The sequence below is a fragment of the Gymnoscopelus microlampas genome (assembly GCF_963454915.1).
Source record: "Gymnoscopelus microlampas genome assembly, chromosome: 1".
NCBI classification, from domain to species: domain Eukaryota; kingdom Metazoa; phylum Chordata; class Actinopteri; order Myctophiformes; family Myctophidae; genus Gymnoscopelus; species Gymnoscopelus microlampas.
Genome location: NC_139962.1, coordinates 3,787,174 through 3,810,767, shown reverse-complemented (window position 1 = coordinate 3,810,767; position 23,594 = coordinate 3,787,174). Strand labels below are relative to the sequence as shown.

The window sequence follows — 23,594 nt, the reverse complement described above, 5'->3', positions numbered from 1 at the left end:
GCCCCTCCCACAAATTTAACGGGCCAATCATATTGTCACGTCACTCCTGATATCGCTTTTATTTCATTTTGAGAGGATTGATCCCCCTAAAATCATGTTTTTGCATCAAACGTTACGTTTTGTGTATTTGTGGCGCCCCCTATGGATCAAAGTGGAAATGCTTTTGGGAATTTGTTGAGTAAACCACCCCTTGACATGTGACAAATTTGGAATTGACCGGACGTTTTTTTTTGTGATTTTTGGCCTATTTTGTAAAACCTCCCGCTAACTTTGGAAGCCATTTACGGACGAACGGTATGGACTATCAAAATTCCGCTTGGAGATGCTTATCGCATGGGTCCAGAGATCATGTGTACCGATTTTTGTGAAATTTGGACAAAATATGTGGGAGGAGGAGCTAAAAGTGTGTTTTGAAGAAAATTCTAAATGGCGGAAAATCTATCCTGACGCATATTGGGAGTTGCGTCTTGACCCAAGGAATCTAGGGGAAAAAAGGTTATTCTATGACCTACGGTTCAAGAGTTATAGGCCAAAATGTAAAGTGGACTGTTATAGCGTCTGTTATAGTCTGTTATAGTCTGTTATAGTCTGGTTGCCCTGTTAGGGCAACCACACTAATAACAGCAGAAAAATGATGACATCATCAACCTTTTTCACAAATGTGTCCTTTACACAATTAAAAAAATGTTAATTAGCTAGCCATGGCTAACGAGAATTAGTGTGCAGACTCTGTCTTTTCCCGGTGTTTCGCCCAGTTCGACCTGGTCATTGTCTCCGCCAGGCCGAAGGCATGGTGGAGAGTATGTTTTCACTTAGTCCGTCCTTGTGTCCGTCCGTCTGTGAACACCTTGGATTGGTCAAGCTTCACGTGACATCACAATATGTAACACAATAGGTAAGACAGAATTAGGATAAATACTTTCTAGTGTGATACTATCAACTTCCTGACCTGGCGGAGACCTGTGCTCCGAGGAGCACATTTTCTAGTTTATTATGTAATCATTTATAATGTGTGATAATGAATGTGTTAAGATCATTATGACATCACTGTTTCCCTATGATGGGTGGACCTGGACCCTCCAGGGTGGTCCGGGGTTATGGGTGGACCTGAACCTTCTAGGGTGATCTGGGGTGATGGGTCCACCCAAATTAGACAACGGTGGGCCACTGCAGTCTATGAAATGAATGGGAAACACTGATGACATGTGTTACGGCCCTGTGTGGCCTCATATTGTTTTTAACCCTCTGAGTGTTCTCAGTGCCCCATTTGGTAATTGGAGGGTGGAGTGGAGATTGGAGGAGTGGTGTGGTGTCTGGAGACACACCTGGGCTTCATCCTCATTCAGCCCAGCCAGCATAAAAGCCTGGGAGAAGCTCCTTTTCAGTCCTGTTTACCCTGGGGTGCTCCTTCCATTCCGACATCTCGCCACTCCGACTAGTTGCTTCCGCGTGCGGTTAGGGTTAGGTATAGGGTTCGTTAACGTCGGAAAGGCAACATGTCGGAAAGGCGAAATGCACCCGTTTACCCTCAGTCACCTCCATGTGCTGAACCCTTTCTGTTAGTTAGTTGGTGTTTACTACTGTAGGTCTATATAGGCTGTGTGCCATACCTTTTTCTGTTTAGTGCGTAAAGGTAACTTTAATACTGTGTGTTTAAAGTACAGACACTTATTAGATAGGAAACTTCACTTCACTATGTTCCAAACCTTCACCTGAGTGTACTAGACAAGGGAAGCTTGGTAGGGGGTGTGCCGCCATTTGTTTTGTTCCCCGTTTTGAGCCTGTTTTGTTTAGTTAGGTAGCCTATAAGTGGTTCTCAAACTTTTTCATGGCAATCTTGTAGATCTGCTATTTTTGAATAACGATAGTATAAAAGGTTGAAGTGATTTTAAAATGATTGTGATGCTATAACACATTTTGCTGGGGACCCCCTGGAACCCCTCCAAGGACCCCTGGGGTTCCCCGGACCCTACTTTGAGAGCCGACGGCCTAGACTGTAACTCTTGTTTTGGTGTAGTTTAGGTTTTCTTTTCAGGTAGGGTTGGAGTATTTTGGCTTTGGCCACCCTGACGTTTTGTGCTTTCCCTAATCTGTTTAATAATCCATTGTAGATTTAAGTTTGATCCTATTAATAAATTGTAAACTCTTTCCGTTCCTCTGGTTTGTGATATTTTTACCTCTTTATATATATATATATATTTACCTCTTCATAGCCTCTAGACCTTATAAGGTCGTAACACTACTGTTCATTTATATCTTATCAAGTAGGGGTCAGTCTCTGTCTGTACATCTGTTTCCTGTACATTGTCAATGTCTTTCTCAGGTTTTTATCAGTTACTGTGCTTAGGTAGTCTGCCACAGTATACCGTCTGTTTAGGGCCAAATATGTTTCTACTTTGTGTTGTGATTGTGTACGTTCATTCCAATAAGTGATGTATTTATCTTTTTCTTTAGTTATAATGTGGTTAGGTCTAAGCTTTAGTTATAATGTGGTTAGGTGTAATCTTTAGTTATAATGTGGTTAGGTCTAATTTTTAGTTATAATGTGGTTAGGTCTAATCTTTAGTTAGAATGTGGTTAGGTCTAATCTTTAGTTAGAATGTGGTTAGGTCTAATCTTTAGTTAGAATGTGGTTAGGTCTAATCATCTGAGTGATAGTGTAGCTGCACTGAGGCTGGCTGTGGTTTGTGATGTCAGAAGGTGAAAGGTCAGCTAGTTTCAGGACCAGTTGACTGAGGCTCCTTTCTATGTTCAACTCTTGGCAGACAAGGGCTTTATAATGGTAACAGGCGGGGTCACTCTTTTTAATATGGCTCCAGAATTTAATAGATCATTTTTGTATATTAAGAAGTAAAGGATATTGGCCTAATTCAGCCCTGCATGCAGAGTTTCTGCCTTTTCTTTGTACCAGGATAATAGTTTTGCAGAACTCTGCGTGCAGGATCTCAACTGGATTTTTGTCCAATTTTGCCCAATCACTTTCTAATAAAGGGCCCCATACCTCACTGCCATACAGTGCTATGGATTCTATAACCCAATTAAATATGTTGAGCCATGTCCTGATTGTAAATTGGATTTGAACTGAACACTTGATGGCATGGAAAGCCCTTTTTGCTTCTCTTTGAGTTCCTTCACAGCTGAACAGAAGTTTCCTTTGGAAGCCAAATACGTATAGAAGTTTGTTTGTTCTATTTGGGTCCCACCTATTTTGAATGTTGAGTAATTTCTCTGTAACCGTGATCATTTTTGGAAGGTCATAATTTTGGTCTTCTTCATATTCACTGTCAGGGCCCAGGTCTGACAGTACTGATGAAGAATGTCTAAGCTTTACTGAAGACCTTCTCTAGTAGGATACAGTATGACCGGACCACCTGCATAAAACAGCCTTGCTTCACCCCTCTGCCTTGTGGGAAGAAGTCTGTATGTTCATCTCCAATTTTGACAGGCAATTTTTTATTTTCATATATGTGTAACCGGGTGGCGTTAATGTTGTCTTATAGCCTTTTGGGGTAAACTTGAGGCCCCGTTTTACAGAGGGCAGAGCAACATTCTCCACTCTTGAAACGTTTGAATCAACCACAGGCACTGTGGTTGATTCAAACGCACTGTGGTTGAACAAATGCAGCGCACAAATATGTCTCAGTTGGTGTGTTTGCTAATGATTTGAGTGACCATTGTGCTATTGCATGTGTCAGAAATACTAGCTGCCCAAAACCAATGGCCTGACTGTTATCAGGCGCTGCTTTAAACACTTCTCTGAACAAGCCTTCCTTCATGATTTGGCTGCAGTTGATTGGTTTCGCATGTCCTTCCATCAATGGATGAGGCTGTTCGGTTCTTTCACAAACAGTTTCTCTATCTGATGAATAAACATGCACCTCTCAAAAAAATCAGAATTAAGAACCGAGCAAATCCCTGGTTCTCTAGGGACCTGGCTGATCTGATACATGTAAGAAATAGGCAATGGTCATTTGCAAGAAAGTCAAAATCAAGTCATGATTGGCTTCTGTTTCGTGTCTTGAGAAATAAATGTACGGTCCTCACTAGGAAGTTGAGATCGGAACATTATTTATCTCTCACTACTGATACCTCCAGTAATCACTGTACTTTCTGGAGAGTAGTCAAAACCCTTCAACAGAAAGGAGCAGCAGGCCCCCCGCCTAAGATTCGGGTTGGCGAGTCCTTTATTTCCGACAAAAAAAATATGTCTAATGCTTTCAATTCGCATTTTAAAAGGGCGGGACACATTTTTGATGAGCAAAATGCCAATGCTCCTCAGCAAGATGCCCAGGAAAACGCCGACTCTTCTGTTGTTTTGGATTTCAATTTTGACTTCTCTCCCATCCTGGTATCGGATGTTCTGCATGCCCTGTCCACCCTAGACCCTAAAAAGTCTGCTGGCCCAGATGGCCTTGACCCTTTTTTCTTAAATGTATCATCGGCTGTCATTGCCCAACCTGTTACTGATATGTTCAACATCTCTCTATCCACTCAAAGTTTACCTGAAGAGTGGAAACAAGCAAATGTTTCCCCTCTTCTCAAGGCTGGCGACCCTTGTGACCCAAACAACTATAGGCCTATCTCTAACCTCTCCACCTTGGCAAAGATCTTAGAGGGTCAAGTATCAAAACAGGTCAACGTTTTTCTTGATTCACACTCTAGTTTTGGACATGCGAGGTTTCCACCCGACAGACGATATAGGACACTAATGTAAACTAATGCACAAAATGAGTTAACATAGCGTCACAATCATTTTAACCATTTAGCTTTGGCTATTCAAAAATAGCAGATATACAAGCTCATTGCACGGCACCGAGTGCCGCGCTATGAACTTGTAGATCTGCTATTAAAAAAAAATCTTGAACATTTGTGCATATCTTTGAATATTATATTTATATTTATAAGCGAACATTTTTAACTCAAATCATTGCTTCTGGGGGTCCCTGGCACAAAACATTTCCAGATGGGGGTCCGCGGCCAAATGTATATCAATTTAGGGGTCCTTGGCATTAAAAAGGTTGAAACCCACTTTTGTTCAGTAACAGGTGTCTCTCCAGCTCTCTATTAAATAGAAGATAGCTACATTTTCAGGTTGGGATACTAATTGTATGTAATGCTAACTAAATGCCTCAACTCCTACAATGCCAAGTGCTTAAGTTGTCAGGGTGAGGGGGTCCCCATTTCAAATGTCAATGTCATTATCTTGGGGGTCACGTCTGAAAAGTTTGGGAATCTGTTAGTGCCACATTTTCTTATTCTTCTGCTGCCCAGTAGGCGGCGCGCCTGCTCATTGGAGTCAAACGCAACTTCCTTGTAATGCCAGACAAGAAGAAGAACAACAAAGCAGGGTTGCCATGTCTGCTTATTATAAGTAATGTTTCTTGTAAATATAAAAAGTTACGGCGAGTTGCGTTTTTTGTGCCAGGGACCCCCGCACCAGATTTGTGTTGTTAAAATGTTTCAAAGATAATAACAGATCTAGCAGATCTACAAGCTCACAGTCACAACGTGTAGTGAGCTTGTAGATTGTCTCTTTTCAAATAGGCTTGTTTTCCTAGACCTGGTTGCTTATTTCTCTCACAAAACCTGGCAACACTGCTCTAGTGCCACAATGCAGTAGTGTAAACAGCATGGTGTGTTGACTGACTGTTGTTGACACTTTAAAATACCATAGATTTATATCAAAGTAAAATGCAAAGAAAAGTAAAACGTGTCGTTTCTAAACAGTGTCGTCGTTAAGCAGCAGGAGGACGTTTGTTAGCAGCTCAACCACTGAAACACAGCAGGTATAAAGATCAACTCATTCAGGTTGTTTTGCATCTATGTTAGCCATGGTTCACATCATGTGAACCGAGAGTTCCTGCTTTAGAGTGGTGTTCCATTTGTTTTACATTTACAACTCTCACATGTACATAAACGTTCACATTTCAAATATAAAGTGTTTACCCATGAGCCACGGATGTTACCGGTAAACCACGGTAAGTGATCCGTTCCGCGATAAGTACCCGTATCTCCCGTATTGTTCAATAAAAAGCATTTTAATCCGATCACCAGCCATTTTCTCCATAGCTTTCAACCATGCGACACTAAAGGTTGGGAGGTGTATTGCACTCTGATGATCGGATTAAAAAGCTTTTTATTGAACAATACGGGAGATACGGGTACTTATCACGGAACGGATCAACTTGTAACATCGTGGCTCAGGGGTATAAAGCACTTCTGAACGTTTATGTACATGTGAGAGTTGGCAATGTAAACAAATCGAACACCACTCTAAACCAGGAACTCTCGGTTCCATGACTGTCATGTTTCAGGGCTACATATGTTGGAACATAAATCCAATTACTTTAATAGCTGTTATGTTGTTATGAGGTGATCATAAACACAAACAATATCTCCAGACCATAGCAGCAGCATTAATATGGTTTTGTTAGCCTGGGACCAGACAAATCTGCGAGTGCAAAAATAAATGTCACTCTGATGTAGTCAGCTTATAGATCTGCTATTTTCTCAATAGCAGATCCTCAAGTCACGGCCTGTAAATAGGCGGGTGCAGTTATGGTTTGACCCAAAACAAATTGCAACAAAAGGTTTTTCAATGGATTATTGTAGTATTAGGTGTACTTAATAACATATCAAAAGTTTACCAAAATCGGACCACTAGAAAGGTAACATTTTCAAGATGGCCGCCGCCAGTTCCTTAAAAAGACCATTACTCCTCCATTATTCATCCTAGACAAGTAATGTTGGTGCCTAACCCCATGTTTTGGTAATCTTGAAATCCAATTAGCATATATAAATTATAGTCAAGTGATTACAAGTTTAATTACAAAGGAATTGGTTATAAGCATGGTTATAACCACATATATATATATATATATATATATATATATATATATATATATATATATATATATATATATATATATATAACAATGTAATTGGACATTTCTCCCTTTTCTACATAATGCCCAGGATTGGTGATTTGGTAATTCACATTCTGTTGAAGCTTTCAGGAGATTTATTTTCATACCAAAAAGGAATAAATTCATTATTACTGGGTGGTACTGTGACATTTGTAAAAACATGGCTGTAAGTGATAAACTGGGAATGTTACACAAATCTTGGAACAAATTCCTTACCGAGAAGTTTCTTCACTATTTTGTATGTAAAGGTGAAATTAAATAATAATCCTGGTCCACTAGGGCAGTGGTTCCCAAACTGGGGGTCTCACTCAACAGTACAAACCAACATAAAGTATAAGTGTACAGGGTATCTGTACCTTTCTAAAGTTACAATTTAATGACTCTTAAGACCTTTTTAATAGCAAATATTACAGTGGGGAAATGGCCCCTTATGGGCCTGGAGAGGATGTGCAAGTCAGCACAGAGCTATCACAACATTTAATGTCTACTGTCTTGGGTAGGGCTGGTAGAGGAGTGTGGCCGGATAGGGTTCAGATTTGCTTGTCACAGACATCTTATTCCTGAGATTGTAGTAGTTGTGTGGGGTTTTAGTGCAAAATTAATTTCACATGTCTTTTATTTTGTGATTGGTACTGCTGGCAATAACCTTGAACTTTGATATTTTTTTCTGGATAATTTTAACTTTGAAAATTGATTTGAGGGCAGAGGACGCTCTGAGCCATAATGATAAGTCACTGGAGGCCCCTGGGAATATTAATGGTCAGCCACCAACCAGACACCGACTCTCCTGTGAGCCAGTCAGACATAGGGACACCCCTGACTGCCTGACACACAGTCATGCACCACGTGGAGGTCTTACAACCACAACTATGGGGGTGGGGGGGTCCCTCCTCACTAACTATGCCCACTCACGAGTGCCCATCTCGGGCATAGGAGCCAGCATGGAGGTCCACTTGGGACCAGTGGGACTATCCAGTGAGCCAGGCGACATAGGAATACTCCTCTCAGCCTAACGCATAAACTTAATTTCTGCCTCCTCCTCGCTCTGTCCTCCAGCGTGAGGTGAGCGCAGGCTCCCTAAGCCACTTGGAGTGAAATCTGGCAAGATACAAGTGTATCTTTCATGTATCGTTTGGGGAACGGTCTTCATTGAAATGCGTGGCGTATAATTTCTCCTCCTCCACATGATAACCCTCCGAGCTCTGGAATAGTCCAGCAATCCAACTGTGTGACACGTCATAATTGCTGTCACTTCAAAATGACGCTCCTTGCCTCCTCGCCTCCTCGCTCGGAGGCAGGGCTTAGGCGGGAGTGGAGGACTTGAGGATGGACACTTGAAAATTGGAATTTGGCTATCGCGATTCACAACGTGCATCAGGGGCTGACAAGCCCCATTCTCTTTAACTGCCTATGAGCACTCGTCCTGAGCTCCCAAGTGCCCCACTATAGCTTTAATGGGACATGTCTGAGCCAACTGTTGAAGGTTTTGCACCTCGGACATGGGGGAGAGGAGAAGCTCAGGGTCTCCTTGGCTCCTATAACTTTGCTCTTCTGTGCTCCAAGTGCCCAGGGAGCAATCCAGTGACCCCCACTCCCCATACTCCCCTGTACCCACCTGAGGGGAACCCTAGGCCCACTAAACTCTACACCAGACCACATTTTACCTCCTCACACAACCCCACCCCCATACTCCCCTCTGCCTAGGCACCCAGTAGAGAAATGGGTTCTGACAGCTCTGCACTAACCTCCGTAGCCACCCCTCTTTACACACTCACACTGATTGCCTTCCTAATGTTTTTCAAAATCTTGTGTCTACAAGATGACAGTTTGATTCACATTTGATCCGCAGAGCTATCCAAAATGTTTCAATATTGCAAGCAATACTATATCAACTGACAATATTCTCTTTCTCTGCCACCTTCTGAATGACTGAAAATTGTGACTATTGTTTTGTTGTGTTTTGAGGATATCTTGAAGCCTTGTTCCTGTAAAACAAATATAACTAGTTGAAACATTTCAGAGGGTTTTAATAGAGTCAAAAACTAAATATTGGATTTCACAATTATCTAAATGTATCTCTGCAATTTTGACAAGTCCTGTGGATTTCTATGACCCCAAAACATAGGGTTAGACACAAAAAGTACTTGTCTAGGATAAATAATGAAGGAGTTAGGTTATTTTAAAGATCTTTTGGCCATTTTGGACGCCATCTTGAAAATAACACCTTTCCAGTGATCAAACTTGGGTAAACTTTTAGTATGTTATTAAGGACACCTAATACTACAAAAAACTGTTGAAAAACGTTTTGTTGCAATTTGTTAAGGGTAAGGTGCTTTTTTTTCATAACTGCACCCGCCTAAAACCACCAGTAGTATCTTTACTCTGTCAGACAGAGTCTGTCTGTAATGTTAATGTGATTGTCAAGTGAAGTTAGAGCTCCATGTCTTCATGCACCTTGAATCCTTATACCAACTAAACATCTGTCATGCTGTATTGTGTCAGACCTAGAATGACCATCCAGGTAATGCATGGCATTGGAAATGATCTCCCTGTCTTGTTCATGGGCTGCAAATTTACAGTTTAGCTCCAAACTCACCTATCTGCTGTTATTATAATTGACAAAGGATTTCTCCTTATTTTTCAAATTATAAAGTGTATAAACTTTATTGTTACATCACAATCTTATGAAAACGGCAAACACGCAGTGGTAATATTAATTCAGCTCTACATGCTGAAAAGAAAAAAAAAATCAGTTGAATTTGCATCATGTCTATAATATGCATACAAGCAATAGATGGTTTGACATAGGGCCATAGGCCTGTATCTTTTGAACTGGTGGGTTTTGTCCACATAAAAAAATATTTTTAACACAATTTTTGGAAGAACATTCTTCCTCATATATTAACCCGTTTTGGGCGGGAACCCGTTTTTGTAACTATAGCTTTCAGGACGGGAACCCCTTTTAGGGTTCTTGTTGTTATGTACAGTATATAGCAACATACTGTACATTGTTTGTCATTTTGGAATAAATATTTGAAGTTTTTCAGAAAACTTAAAAAAGGTCAGGATTTAGAAGGCGTTTTTAGAATGGGCCTCAGGTCCAAATGGGTTAATAATACCTAATGATCACCGTTTTAGGGGAAGTAGAACCACGGAACCCTAAAGTCCTTATTCAATTCCTTCATTTCAGACAAGTGTGTGGAGTCCAGACTAAAGGTGAAGATGAACTCTCCAGACTCAGCCAGTGCCATTTCTATTAAACAGGAACCTGAAGACCATCCACACCTCAGTACGTTTAATGTTCTCTCTCTTTCTTAAATATTTTTCTGTTCTGTTGTAGAGCTGTCGCAATATGAACATTTTACTATGCAATAGTCATGACAAAATATATGATAATATCCCAATGATTATAGATCATTAAACAAATTGGCCATGTTGCCTTGTGGTGCACACACCATAGGCACCGGAAGGGGGGTCAGAAGGGCCTAGCAATCGGCTTGTCGATCTCGCCGACCGATGGTTTATGTATTTAAAGACGGGGTGCCGTGATTTTCAGTGATTTTTTTCCCCCCCTAAAACATAATCATCAGGTATTATGGTTATACTAGGAGGAAGATCTTTTTTCAAAAAAGTGTAGACAGAAAGTGTTTATGTTTTTATGTGGACACGCCTCCAGTTCATCAAGTATACCTGGTTCTCACCTTAGCACCTCCTCCACCACCTTAGCACCACCCACCTGTCCTAGTCCCTCCTCCTCCTCCTCATGCCCACACCTGTTGTGTTATGATAATGAGGGGAAGGGTATATTTTTACTGTGTCATTAAATGGCTGTTTTCCTATTGGCACGTTTGACCCTCAAGGTTTCAGCCTCCAGGAAGAAACTCAAAATAGTCAGAGAAGACATAAAACACCATAAAAAAACACCACCAGGGGGCTTAATGAAGTTCTATCAACCTCATAGACTCATGAAAAACAGAAAAAGTGCAAAATCATGGCACCACCTCTTTAAAAAAAGAATCCCCGACCAGCGCTGGTCTAGCACCTCACTGTTCCCATTGTGTTGCACAATGGTTGTTGTGTATTGGCTGCATGCTTGCCTCTCACCGCAATGACCGTTCTGTTACTGGCTACGTGTGCAGTTGCTCTCTCAACTCGATAAACTAGGAGCCAGACAAGCTAATACTCAACAAATCGCTGTTCTTTACGTATTCTGCCTGTTGGTGTGAAAGAAGCAGATGCCCGTGGGGCTCGGGCTGCAAGAATCAAGTGCTGCTATGATAGACTGACTGACCAGGAATCAGATTACTGCAGCGCAAATCTACATAAACGTTCAGATATCAAATATAAAGTGCTGACCACGGATGTAATAAGTTGAGGCGCAAATGGTCTAAGTACCTGTATCTGCCGTATTGTTAAATAAAAAGCTTTTTAATCCGATCGCCGGCCATTGTCTCCGAATTCTCTTTGATGCTTTCAACTATGAAACACTACTGGTTGGGAGGTGTATTACACTCTGATACATTACCAAAAGAAAAAGAGAAATGGCCGCCGATCGGATTAAAATGCTTTTTATTGAACAATACGGCAGATACAGGTACTTAGAACTTTTGCGCCTCAACTTATTACATCCGTGGCTCGGGGGTCAGCACTTTATATTTAAAATCTAAATGTTTATGTAGATGTGGCAGTTATAAATGTAAACAGTCATGTTTCAGGGCTACAGCTAGGCTAGATTTCATATTTCATATGGAGTATAGCTGACATCTCACCAATACTGTGGTAGAACAGCATTTTAGGTTTGTCATGTCCATAACAAGACAGACTGCAGGTGACGATGAGCTCTCCAGACTCAGCCAGGGACATTTCTATTAAACAGGAGGAACCTGAAGACCACCCACTATTATTTTCTCTTCTGTTGTAGGGCTGTCACAATATCTAATTTTACTAAGAAATAATCATGACAAAATATATCATGACAATGATTATATCCTGATGATTAAAACAAATTGCTCACTCTGTCTGGTTGCAGAAACATGGAAAAACTGATTGGCTACTTTCAGCTTATTCACTTAAGACCATTATTTGCATCGCAGGAATCCACCTTTTGACACATTCTTCCTTGTGCAATCCTAAATTACGAAGGATTTCTTCCCTAATATATGAATCCTATAATCTTTGCTCCCAAGATTCATATGTTGGAGAGTTGGTCTTTGCCATTTTGCCTTCTGCAAATATTATTGTTATTTTTTTCTTCAGTTAACAAAGTCCTTTTTCAATTGCTTAATTTCAGACCAGTGTGTGGAGTCCAGACTGCAGGTGAAGATGAACTCTCCAGACTCAGCCAGGGACATTTCTATTAAACAGGAGGAACCTGAAGACCATCCACACCTCAGTAAGTTTCATATGCTCTCTCTTTCTTTCATATTTTCTGTTTTGTTGTAGAGCTGTTACAATAATAACACTGATCCCTAGCATCCCTATGTTATTGGGGGGGGGGGGGGGGGGGGGGGGGGCATTTGCTGAAATCAACTGATCTACAAGATCTCTAGCTTGTATATCAGCTATTTTAGGAGAAGAGATTTGGTGTAGAGGGTACATAGCAAATTGTCTGGGAGATAAGTGGGTTATTGATCTGAGTCTAATGATCATTACATCCCGATAAAGAAGAAGAAAAACAGTTATGTACAGTATATGGACAATCAAAATCAGTTGGAAATATAACTTTTTGATGTGGTGTCATAATTAAACTTAAGGCACACTGACTATCAAGAAAATTAAAACGTGGCACTTCATGTCGAAAAGGTTGCCGACCCCTGTTCTACATGGACAAAGGAAGAATAGTGTTACATTTTAGAAATCCATTGTTCAATATCATGTTATTGTTCTGCTCCTAGACATCCCGCACCTTGTTGTGTGTAAAGAGGAGGATTCTTCTGGACAGGAAAGAAGCCCCAGTCTGCTCCACGAGAAACCAGAGCCTTCACACATTAAAGAGGAACAGGAGGAGCTACTTCAAAGACCAGAGGAGCCTGATGGATCAATGTTGACATTACTAGCAGTGAAAAGTGAAATTGATGAAGACATCTCTTCACACTGCTCTGAAGTTGAAGTTGAGCTTGAATCTGACACTGAAGTCACTGAAGACAGTGATGATTGGGGTGAGACAAGTGGACGTGTCCACACTGGAGAAAAAACATTCCAGTGTAAACTGTGTAACAAGAGTTTCAGTGAGTCAGGTAGTCTGAACAAACACCAGCGTGTCCACACTGGAGAAAAAGAATTCCAGTGTAAACATTGTGACAAGAGTTTCAGTCAGTCATTTAGCCTGAAGACACACCAGCTTGTCCACACTGGAGAAAAACCTTTCCAGTGTGAACTTTGTGACAAGAGTTTCAGAGAGTCAGGTGACCTGAAGAGACACCAGCATGTCCACACTGGAGAAAAAACATTCCAGTGTGAACATTGTGACAAGAGTTTCAGTCGGTCAGGTGACCTGAAGAGACACCAGCTTGTCCACACTGGAGAAAAACCATTCCAGTGTAAACTGTGTAACAATAGTTTCAGTGAGTCAGGTAGTCTGAACAAACACCAGCGTGTCCACACTGGAGAAAAAACATTCCAGTGTAAACTGTGTAACAAGAGTTTCAGTCAGTCAGGTGGCCTGAAGAGACACCAGCGTGTCCACACTGGAGAAAAACCATTCCAGTGTAAACTGTGTAACAAGAGTTTCAGTCAGTCAGGTCAGCTGAAGACACACCAGCGTGTCCACACTGGAGAAAAAACATTCCAGTGTAAACTGTGTAACAAGAGTTTCAGAGAGTCAGGTATTCTGAACAAACACCAGCATGTCCACACTGGAGAAAAAACATTCCATTGTGAACATTGTGACAAGAGTTTCAGTCAGTCAGGTGACCTGAAGAGACACCAGCGTGTCCACACTGGAGAAAAACCATTCCAGTGTAAACTGTGTAACAAGAGTTTCAGAGATTCAGGTAACCTGAAGACACACCAGCGTGTCCACACTGGAGGAAAACCATTCCAGTGTAAACTGTGTAACAAGAGTTTCAGTCAGTCAGGTCAGCTGAAGATACACCAGCGTGTCCATACTGGAGAAAAACCATTCCAGTGTGAACATTGTGACAAGAGTTTCAGTGAGTCAGGTAGTCTGAAGACACACCAGCGTACAGGGGCGTGCTTAATGATCAGGAGGCCCTAGAGGCAAACCCCAGTATGAAGACCCTGGGTCGAGAGAGAGAGAGAGAGAGAGAGAGAGAGAGAGAGAGAGAGAGAGAGAGAGAGAGAGAGAGAGAGAGAGAGAGAGAGAGAGAGAGAGAGAGAGAGAGAGAGAGAGAGAGAGAGAGAGAGAGAGAGAGAGAGAGAGAGAGAGAGAGAGAGAGAGAGAGATCCAGGACTATATCATTTAGTATTGGTTAATAACAGTATGAGATTTTCAGGTAAAGCTGTGACCTTTTGGAGTCAGCAGGATGAGAAAGCAAGGGAGCAAACCCCCTATTTGAATCAGACATGCAAAAGTGTCACTTTTCAGCTACAGTCACCTTTTTTAACCCAAATAGGGCAATTGTGTGACACCTGACCCAAAAGAAAACAACATGTTGTCACCTTTTTCACCTCGGGCTGTTTGCATGCCTGTTGAATACAAGATGCATGTCTCTGCTATTGATGTGTTGATCAGTCAACACTTTAAGTATCCTGGCTTTTGTCCTAGAGCATGGGAGTTCAGCTTTAGGTTTGAACTAAAAACAAGTCACCGAGCCAAGTCCTTTGTTAGTTAGCAGGCTGATTTCAATACTATTTCAATACTATTGTCAACATCTGTTGTCTCCCTCTGTCCCCAGGAAGTGTGGTAAAGGTGAAGTCATGCAGACTCAAATTGAATTCTTGTAATTATTCTTATTTCACAGTAAAAGCTTATTTTGTAGCAAGTATAATCATTGGTGAAATGTGGTTGTGGAAGAAACCAGTTAGTTGCATGTAAAGCTTTCTTCTTGAATCTAAGGTAAATGTCAAGTCCTCTTAAATCATCTCTTTTTGTCTAAATCATTCATACAAGGTTGAATACATACATGTGTGGGCTTATTTTGAAGCTAATAAGATGTTAAACAATGATTTCATAATATGAGCTTGTGTTAAAAAAAAAAGAGATCAAGCAAGACTATAACCAGGGGTCATCAACATGTCCGTACACAGACAAATGTGTCCGTGGCAAAGACTTGGTCTTGTCTGTGGCGATAAGTGAGTTTTGGACACCGACCAATCCTGCACCGTGATTGGCCAATAGTCTACAACGCATTGTATACCCCCTAACCCTTCCATTGTTAATGCAAATCGAAACTTTTGCAAAGTCAGCCAATCACATTACAGCTAGTGTCATCACCACTAACTGTAATGTGATTGGCTGACTTTGCAAATTCAGGACCGTGATTGGCTAGCAAAACACATGACACATGTGCAGCCCTATGAATAGCAGTGTGGACTTTAAAAAAATCATTTATCCTTTTTTTAAAGTGAGTCATGTTGTGATGACCACACACCGCCCACTTCACACTGGGTGTGATTTTTTTTTTATTTACACACCATTATAATGTTCTTATTTAGTTTTCTTCAGAATATGTATGACTCTGATTTACTATGACACTATGTATGGAACATTAGGAGTCCTACTAGTACTAGTGGTTCTTAAATGTTTTATTTGCAAGGACCACCGTAACTCTTGAGAGTGTACAAACGGAACCAAATGGACCCGTAAGGGTCCATTTGGTTCCATTTGTACACGCTCAGAGTTACAGACCTGTTATATGGTCATTCAGGGCTAGCTCTTGATGTGTTTCTCGTAATATTATTGTCCACTCATTTTGTATGTCCGTGGCAAAAATGGAATTTTGACCAAAATGTCCACCACAAGAAAGCATGGTGATGAGCCCTGCTATAACTGAAGAGAGATACCTCCTCCACCAACCAACCCCAGCCCCCCTCCATCCTGAAAACTTGACCTCATAGCTTTTTAGATGTTGAGATGCTGAATTTCAATTAATAAACATGTCAAAACCTCTTTAAAAGTAGTTTTAGTTGTTCTGGTTGTGTATTAATTACATGTCTAAAATAGGACTGCCGGTCACGACCATCCAGAGTTGTTGTGAGAGAGACACTAGTCGACTCCAGGTTGAACTTCAATGTTAATGTTAATGCCATCTTAATACATTCTCAATGTGCTCCGGTGTGATAGCCCATAGCTTGATAAACCTGTTGTATGACTGGTTCTCACTGATAACGACAAAAATAGCAGATCTACAAGCTCATAGCGCGGCACCGAGTGCCGCGCTATGAGCTTGTAGATCTGCTATTTTTGAAAAATCTTGAAAATTTGTGTATATCTCTGAATACATATACATATATATATATATATATATATATATATATATATATATATATATATATATATATATATAGTATGTATGTATGTATGTATGTATGTATGTATGTATGTATGTATGTATGTATGTATGTATGTATGTATGTATGTATGTATGTATGTATGTATGTATGTATGTATGTATGTATGTATGTATGTATGTATGTATGTATGTATGTATGTATGTATGTATATATATATATATATATATATATATATATATATATATATATATATATATATATATATATATATATATTTGTAAAGCAAACATTTTTAACTGAAATCTTTGCTTCTGGGGGGTCCCTGGCACAAAACATTTTCAGATGGGGGTCCGCGGCCAAATAAATGTAGGGGTCCTTGGCATGAAAAAGGTTGAAACCCACTTTTGCAGTAACAAGTGTCTCTCCAGCTCTCTATTAAACAGAAGATAGCTACATTTTCAGGTTGGGATACTAATTGTATGTAATGTTAACTAAATGCCTCAACTCCTACAATGCCAAGTGCTTAAGCCTTAAGTTGTCAGGGTGAGGGGTCCCCATTTCAAATGTCATTATCTTGGGGGGTCACGTCTGAAAAGTTTGGGTATCTGTAGTGCCACATTTTCTTATTCTTCTCCTGCCCAGTAGATGGCACGCCTACTCATTGGAGTCGGACGCAACTTCCTTGAAATGCCAGACAAGAAGAAGAACAACAAAGCAGGGTTGCCATGTCTGCTTATTATAAGTAAGGTTTCTTGTAAATATTGAAAGTTGCGGCGAGTTGCGTTTTTTTGTGCCAGGGACCCCCGCACCAGATTTGTGCTGTTAAAATGTTTCAAAGAGAAGAGCAGATCTAGCAGATCTACAAGCTTGTAGATTGGCTCTTTTCAAATGGGCTAGAGCTACTAGATAGATCATATAGGTTTAAAGTGCTCATGTGGCCTGCTTTTTGGGCTTGTTTTCCTAGACCTGGTTGCTTATTTCTCTAACGCTCTGCCAGATGCTCGGCTCTGCTCATAGAGTAGACAAGGAATTCCACTGCCCTGCGAGGGCTCCTACTGTAGTGAAAATAAACAAAACCACTTCACTATTCACGAAAACAAAGGTTGTTTTGTGTTGTTGAACGTCTGTTCTCGGAGGTGGGAAGCCTCTCAGCACCCCACCTTCTCTGTAAAATACACTTTTTGGCCAGAAAAGAAAATATTTCACCGGAAGGAAAACATGTTTTTGGTTGCTCCACTGCGCCCTCTACAGATCTGGTCAATGGAAATTTTCTATTGACCAGATTTTCCTTCCGGTGAAATATTTTCTTTTCTGGCCAAAAAGTGTAGGTATGGGTTGAGCAATGACATACAAACATGTTTACAATAAATATAACTGTCTTAAACCATAGATATATTACATATGGCTTTGCTTAAACCCTATCATCTCTGCGCATGCGCTGTAACGCATTACCGGATATTATTCTCTGCGCATGTGCCACACCCCATGGACGCCACCGGATGTGACGTATGTGACTTCTCCTATCGTCACACCGTGGCTGGTGGATGTCCTCTGTTGTTCCACATGTTTGTTATGTTTATATAAATCACTTGTGAGAAATACTTTATGTTATTGGGTCTTAAAAAGCGGGTTGGATGAAAAGGTGAGTGTGTTTGTAATGCATCAATTCCAATAACATCTAAGAGGAACGTTTAAAACACGTTCACTCTGCCTGCATGCTGTCTCTATTTTGGACTAGCCTGCTACTTGTTCCTGTGTTTTGACATTTCTACATTTACAACCCGGTACATCTACATTAACGTTCACATTTCAAATATAAAGTGGCGACCCCACGACCATGGATGTAACAAGTTAAAACGCCTGGGTCTAAGTACCCGTATCTTCCGTATTGTTCAATAAAAAAATCATTTAAATATGATTTCAGGCATTTCTTTCCACAGTAATAATGTATCAGAGTGCAGTACACCTCCCAACCGGCAGGATCGCATAGATGAACGCATATGGAGAAAATTCTAAACAAAAGGCCACCGATCCGATTAAAATGCGTGTTATTGAACTATACAGAAGAAACGGGTACTTACACCCGGGCGTTTTAACTTGATACATCCGTGGCCGTGGGGTTAGCACCTTATATTTGAAATGTGAACGTTTATGTAGATGTACGGGTTGTAAATGTAGACATTTATAAAAAGAAAACAGGAACAAGTAGCGCCATGACGCTTCTGACAGACGAGCGTCATGTGAACCATGGCTATATTTTGGACATGAATCAATGACACAATTTACAATGTAGGCATTTAGCAGACGCTCTAAATCCAGAGCGATTTACAGTAAGCAAGGACAATGGATAATACATCAAATGCATAGGAATAGTAATCTAATAATAAACTGATACATAAGTAAACCAATAATATAATAATAACTAATACATACGTAAACCAAGAACCTATCATCAAGCCTACATTGAAACTATACACACTATATGACCTGACATATGTCTACATAACATGGTATCTAACTTGCATTTTAGCCTTTGCATAATCCTGCAAGGTCAACCCCTGTTGTGTTATAGAACAGTGGTTCTCAACCTGTGGGTCGGGACACCCAGGGGGGCCCCCACATGATTTTTTGGGGGTCCCCAGATGACAGTGAATTGACAATTTAAGGACATTTAAGACATTTTTAATACCTTAAAAAAAGAAAAGAAAAAGACCATTACTGCATCAAAAGTAATCAACAAACTATACTATAAAAACTGGTCAAACATTGGCCAAATTGTCAAATAATATATATATTCTTTTAAATAGCCGACTACAATATACAGTATAAGCTCACAACGTAGATCTGCTTTTTTCACAATGTTTATCTGTGGAACCGAGTCAAACTAAATGTAATGCCCCAAGCACTTGGAATGTACAGTAGTAGGGGTTAACTCCTACAGTAGGGGTAACTCCTACTGTGCATTGGGGGCTCCCCAGTTCCAATATGATTATTTTGGAGGGTCTCCAGTCCAATATGATTATTTTGGGGCGTCTCCAGTCCAATATGATTATTTTGGGGGGTCTCCAGTCCAATATGATTATTTTGGGGGGTCCCCAGTTTCAATATGATTATTTGGGGGGTGTCTCCAGTTCAAATGATCATTTTGGGTTGGTTGCGTCCTGAAAAGGTTGTTAACCACTGTCTTATAGAACATTGAGTCGTAGATTACTGTCATAGATATTAACACTTATTTGAACAAACTAATATCACGTACACCACCTTTATCCCTTTATCATTATGTATTATCAAACTAGTTTTGATAAATCTAACGGTACCCAAAGTAGTCATAACACTATAATAGTCTCCATAGTGTCCAGTACTGTGGCAAAGTTCAAATCCCAGCTTGTCAACAATATTGCTAAACACACTTTCTACTTAATGTCAGTATTTTGTGGAAGTTTGCTGTAGTTTTTATTCAATCATAATAATAACCCACATGTGTCGTGCTTTCCTTCCATGCTTGAAGCAGATTATAGGTCCATTGTTGTGTGAGTGACAGCTGGGAGGGCTGAACGGTTTGGCTAGAAGTGGCACCTCAGATCTTGTGTGAACTTGTAGAGCATTTACTGAGTAGATAATTAAATAACTGGGTGCCAGGCACCTTTTTTAATTATAGTACCTTTCAACAACAAGTAAAAGTAAGTACAGTAAGTGCATAGCCTTGGGAACCAACGGTTACCGGCGAGCCATGTTGTGGCCCATACGGAGCCTATCCTGTTTCTGTAGTGTGAGGCAGCTTGATGTCTGGACATGACGCTAGTATGTCACAGGGACTTACCCCCCCCCCCCCCCAGTCTTTGGTATGACCCGGGCACAGTGGCGGAAAGTAACTAAGTACATGTACTTTTTAGGTATTTGTATTTTACGTGAGTATTTCCAATTTCCAATACTTTTACTTCTACTCCACTACATCTCAGAGGCGAATATTGTACTTTTACTCCACGACCATGATTTGAAAACATTCGTTACTAGTTACTTTTCAGATATAAATGATGATATCATGAAACATTCATTAATCACTTTAGCCCCATGTACTCAAGTACATTTTTAATTCTGGACTTCCCGACGAGTCGACTTTTTTTTTCTTCATAAAAAGCCCCCAAAAAACTTTAAAAAAAAAGTCAAATAATGGCACATATTATATTGTATGTCGGGCCGATAATATCTGCCATTATTTGACTTTTCCTGGCTCCTCCTTCAAGGTCTGAGGTAACGCTACAGTTCATTTTCAAATGTATTAATTTCAACTATCCACAGTATCTAAAACAGTATAATATGGAACCTTTCACCTCCACACATCAACTTAGACACTGTGCACAGATCTATTTTATAGTCCCAAAAGCATCTAACTCAGCTGGCAAAAAAATCCTTTACATTTAAAGCTCCCTCTGACTGGAACAATCTACCTGTTCACATTCGGTCAATAACATCTTTTAAACTGTTTAAAACTGCGCCGTCCTCTCACCTTGAGATGAGATTTTGTTGTTTGTTTTGTTTTGTTGATGTTGTTTGAACTGCCTGTTACATGTTGTGTCTAAATGTCTGAAACATGTATCTCTGTAATCTGTGGATCCCCTCGAAAACAAGATGGTACACCTCAATAGTCAGGGGATATTAAAAAAGTCTTGGAATAAATTCCTTACCAAAAAAAATCTTCACCAATGTGTTTGCAAAGGTGTCTAGTAACACATCACAACTTTATTGAAATTCAGTATTCCTAGGAGAATTTTTGACAGCTCCTTAAAGTTGGAGTACCCACCATAACCTTGGTTAAAAAAAAATCCCCCCAAAAATCCGAATTTAATTCTGTTTTAAGTAGCATGTGAGGTGTCAAATGATTCTGAATCCATTGCAATCATTTGTTTTGCACCAGAACCACTCCTTGGGCTAAAAACGGCCCAATCTCAATGGGCTTTTTACACAAAAAGTATACATGGCTATGGCCGTTGAAAGCCCAAGGAGTGGTTTTGGTTATGGTGGGTACTCCAACTTTAAGGAGCTGTCAAAAATTCTCCTAGGGATACTGAATTTCAGTAAAGTTGTGATGTGTTACTAGACACCTTTGCAAACACATTGGTGAAGATTTTTTTTGGTAAGGAATTTATTCCAAGATTGGAAAATATTCTGCTAATATCCCCTGACTACAAGGGGTTATTTCTATATATAACGCCTCTTCTCTGTTCCTTCAGGTCCGTCTCGTGACGCAGAGCAGAAGACAAAGTGGGACCGGACCGGTGGTCACCTACAGGACCAATAAGACAAAGAGGGACCGGTGGTCACCTCCAACACAGGACCAATGTTTCGACGAAGGATCCCTTTCAATCAGGTGGCGTTCGCCACGGTGCTTGGAGTCGCCGGTGGCGTGTACATCTACAGACCTTACTTTGAGGCCCAGCAGAGGAGGAACCCAGGAGAACCACCTCAACCACCACAACCACCACCACAACATGAAGAGAATGTGCCGAAGAACCAGAGTCCATCAGAGGAGACAAAGAGTTGAATTATCACTGCAGAAACCAGATTCATAAAAAAGATTCCAAGGCAACTCTTTCTCAAAGTTTAAAAAACGGTCTAGTTTAACAATAAAAACTCAGGTGGCCTTCTTCATGGCAAACAGAAACCAGATGAATTGTACTGGATACTAAGTGTTTTTAATGTCTTCTGATTTTGGGCTGCTCTGTGCGGTTTTCTGTGTGCAAAACTAAAATAGCGAATAAATTGCCTTATTTAACTTAATTATCGTCTCAATATCAACTTTCTTTGTTTCAGCGTAGGACACTTCTTTTAATAGATTCTAAAATGGAAAGTCACTGTGTGTTGAATTGACCCGTGTAGCTATTAACTATTTGACTGTTCTGTGTGTACTTAAAAATGTATTGGGTTGGCGAAAGGGCCTACTCTGCATGTGTGGAGTTTGCATGTTCTCCCCGTGTCTCTCAGGGTAGTTAATACCCTCACAAAAACGTGTGGTAATCCTGGTCGCTATATACCGCCTCCCCCATGACAGCCGGGGCGCCTGATGGAGGGGAAAGGAACTGGTTGGAATAACGTGTTCCTTCCACGCACTACGTCCAACCAGGGAAACTCCCCCCTGTCAGGTGACACGAAGGTCAGTTGGCTCTCGTGCATTGAAAGAGGCATGAGCTCGGCCCTGGCCTCCCTAGGCTGGTGAGGGGTGTGTAGCGCCCAGGATCACTTAGAAAATTGCCACCGGGTGAAAAGTAAGGGTTACAAAATCGCGGGATAAAAATGTAGTAATAAAAATTAAAATAAATGTTGGGCTTATTTGACTGACTCATGACTAAAACATCTGTTACATTTCTAAAATGTAAAAGAAGAATCCACACTAACACCTCTTTTGCTCCGTATTTCAGAAAAATGTTCAAAGGTATGTCCAGCAATTCTCAAACCTTCTCAAACTCTTAGAAACTACAGAGGAAGATAACCGGTCAAATAACATAACGCATTGATTCACAGCCCTATTTATTTTTATTTCAAGGACCCCCAGTTTGATGTGGACCTCCATTTGATATCATTGTTGTTGTTTTTTATATCTCTGGTACCCGAATCTACATTGCACAAATGGAACAGGTCTGTTTGGATCCATTGGTTCCATTTGTACCATCTCAGAGTTACAGACCCATGATGATAAGATAAGGGTTCACTTGGAACCCTGGTGGATGCCACATCCCACTATAAAGTGTAAAAGTAGCAATACCACAATATAAAAATACTCTGTTACACGTAAAAGGCCTGTGTTCAAAATGTTACTTTAATAAAAGTACAAAAGTATTGGCATCAAAATTTATACGTAAGTAAAAGTACTAAAATGTTTGAAAATAGCAGATCTACAAGCTCACAACGCGATGCGACGCGTTGTGAGCTTGTAGATCGGCAATTTTCAAATAGCCTATGTATAAAATAGGGGCTAAAGTGGTTAATGTATGTTTTATAATGTAATCATTTATATCTGCAAAGTAACTAGTAACTAAACCTGTCAAATAGTGGAGTAAAAGTACAATATTTGCTTCTGAGATGAAGTGGTGTAGAAGTAAAAGTACTGAAAATGGGAAATAGTAACAGTAAAGTACAAATTAATTAAGTAAATGTACTTAGTTACTTTACACCACTGATATCTGCTACGCTAAAGATGATGCCTTGCATAATAACCCACTGTGTAAAGGGATCTGGTATAGATATTGTCTATTGACT

The 23,594-nt window shown here is 40.4% G+C and overlaps 1 long non-coding RNA gene across 1 annotated transcript; it reads left to right on the top strand.

The window, feature by feature from the left end:
• Positions 1-5,625: 5,625 nt before the first annotated feature.
• Positions 5,626-12,340, top strand: LOC311063980. The gene is made up of 3 exons (XR_014602660.1): positions 5,626-5,786; positions 10,117-10,215; positions 12,217-12,340. It is a non-coding gene; the product is annotated as an uncharacterized lncRNA (long non-coding RNA).
• The last annotated feature ends 11,254 nt before the right edge of the window (positions 12,341-23,594 follow it).